Raw genomic sequence first — 2,988 nt, forward strand, 5'->3', positions numbered from 1 at the left:
AATGGGGTGCAGATCTGATTTTCAGCCTTTTGCCAATTAGTCCCGTCTTTTTGTCTTTCAGGTTCACGCCAATAGTCCCTATTTGCGCTTCTTCAAGTAACTTACACTTATCTTCTGGAATTTGACCTTAAAATCCAAAATCTAGAAGACTTCTAGGAAGTTCTAACAGATTCGCCTCTACCCTTTGAATTGCCTATCTCTACCCCTTATGAGTTTTGGTTGTCTAAAAGTTACTAACCTTTAACAAACCAACCCATTTTGTATGCCTAAACTACCCTTGATTGCTTTCAAAATTACTAACCCAACCAAAAACCCCTTTCACCTTAGTTACAAGATCCAACTATGGTTAACCTAAAGAGTGATTTTATTCATGCTAATATCCAATCACCTAAGCCTTAATTACTTGTGAAAAACACTGAATTAAAAGAACAATGTACCAAATCAAAAGTCATGCATCAAAAGCGTCTTTAACTCAAGCTAATTGAACAATTACTGCATAGTCTAATTACTGGAAAGGCTACATTCGATTCAAAACAACTAATTTGTATATAGAGTTTAAACCAAACTAGAGAACAAAACGAAAAGCCCAAAGACAAATGCGAACGCATAGACTAATCTTAAAAGGGGAAACGGCGCTAAATTATGTGACCAACTAACACAAGTATCACAGGAAATTAAGTATTCAAATGCTAAAACGACCTAAATTATACTAAGTGATTAACCCAAATGGAAAATATAACTGGATTTAAACGAACTAAGGAGACTCATGGAGAGGGAAAGGAGACAGGGGGGGGGGGGCAGAGAAGCGAAAAGCCACATAATTGGCGAAAAAGATAAAGAAACTCACCGTGCTAAAGCTTGAATCCAATTGTTACGTTCTGATTCCATCTCCAAATAAACATTGGTCTTTGTTCTTAGCAAGAAACGGGAACAGAAAGCCTTGCTATGTTTTTTCAAGATTTCAACATGTCAATGGAGTGTGGAATGGGCTTTCTAGGACAAGGACGACAGAATTAAGATGGGGAGGGAGGGCGACCCTAGGTGTTAATTTGAAGCGTTTTGTGGGGGTGGCGCCGCCGTGGCACGGCGGTGGAAGGCGCTAGGGTCTTGGCATTTTTGATTGTTTGAGTGAGATTTGCAGGGAAATCGATGGTGGAGTGATGGAAATGGGGAGGTGAAGGAGAGGGATGGTGTGAATTTTGGGCGAGATATTGAGAACAACGCGCCGTCGTGGGCGAATTGTCCGGCGGTGAAGATGGGACGAGCCGGCGACGGAGATTGAGGGGCAGGGAAGTACGAGGGAAGGTGACCCTTGGTTCTGATTTGGCAAAAGTGTTTTTATTACACTTTTATTATTAAAAACCCTTAGCATGATCCTGGACCGTTGGAGATGGAAAAAGAGCCTGAGATTTAATAAACTAAAACGTGTCGTTTGGTCATTACCCCGATTGTGACCGGCATTTTGGGCTGGGGCGGGCTGGACCGGTTTTTGAGTGGGTTTGGCGTAGGCAGATGGCCCCAATTTTGGTCTTCCTATTAAGACATCTCTTTTATTTATTTCTTTTTTCTTCCCTTTTATTCTCTTTTAATTTATTTTTGTAATTTTCCTTGATTTATAAAAAATGCAAAAATTAAAATGAAACCTAATTTAGTTCTAAGTAGAAACTAAGCGGATTAAATTCCTAGAAAAATTTGATTAAATCCTATTTAAAAGTAGACTCAACAATTACACATTAAAAATGCAGAAAGTGACCTATTTTTGTTAATTTCTTCATATTTGTTCTAAAAACCAACTTAACCACTAATTAATCCTAAATATGAAATTAAATCCTAAATGCAAAATGTCAAACCGTATTTTTGTTATAATTTTCATATGAATTAAAATGGCAACAACTAAAATGCAAACAAATTAACAAAAATAACACAAAAATTCACAAGAAAGTGTAAAAATAATGGAGAGTAAAAATTAGGTGTTGTTTGAATTTTTGGGAATAATTCAGTATAGGGACAAAAATCACGTGCTCACATACCCCCGCGCCCCCCCCCGGCTCCGAGTTGTTTCGCTCGGGTAAGCCAGCAACATAGGGCTCCAATCCCTAGTTGAGATTTTTTAGACATAGGGCCGTCTAGAACAATACATCCAGGATTTTAAACCTAGTATAACAAAATCTCATGCCGGATCCCTAGTAGGAACGCTTGTATGTATCACGTGCATTTGACTTAGGGGACTCAACACAGGGATTGGGTTCGTCTAGGACAGGTGTATCCGAAATGAAAAGACCATCCTGATGCATTCTACTTGCTACTTGTGCATTTATTTGCTACGGATTGCATGTTGATCGGCTTATGAATAAAGGAGAAAGTTGAGAAAAAGAAAAATCAATTTGAGGGCTAGAGAGATAATTACCTGTTTTGAAAAAAAAAACCGATGTCCAAAAGGTACAGAAACTCTGTCGAAATTTTGAGAAAAAAAAAAGAAAAAAGAAAATCTTGTTTTTTAAATAAAATAGTTAATGTTGTTTTTATTATGTCAAATCTGACCGAACTACGCGGGTCTGATTCTCACCGGATGTGAGATACGTAGGTAAACCTCATCGGTCCGAGTCCTTCTAATTTCGAAAGAAAAATCAATAAAAATCAAAATCCAAAATACGGGTTTCCTGCATTTGAAGAAACCTATCCTTTAGAAGTCATTCTTTTGTAAATGTCCATAAAAATTGGGAAATAAAGTCCAAAAATATTTTCGCTTTTCTTTAGAAGTGCTTTCATAAATAAATAAAAACTCATAAATTCAAAACATTTTCTTAAAAGTAACTTTTTCAAAAATTAAGAGGAAACTTCCAAAATTCAAAAATATTTTCTTTCCTCTTTAGAAAAAAGAAAAAACAACTGAAAATTCGAACAAAAATATTTTCTTTTTACTTTTAAAATTTCCAAAGTTCAAATGAAAAGAAAATGAATTTTTAGAAGTCTTTCTTTAAAAAACAA

Source organism: Nicotiana attenuata, unplaced genomic scaffold (assembly GCF_001879085.1).
Source record: "Nicotiana attenuata strain UT unplaced genomic scaffold, NIATTr2, whole genome shotgun sequence".
Classification (NCBI taxonomy): Eukaryota; Viridiplantae; Streptophyta; class Magnoliopsida; order Solanales; family Solanaceae; genus Nicotiana; species Nicotiana attenuata.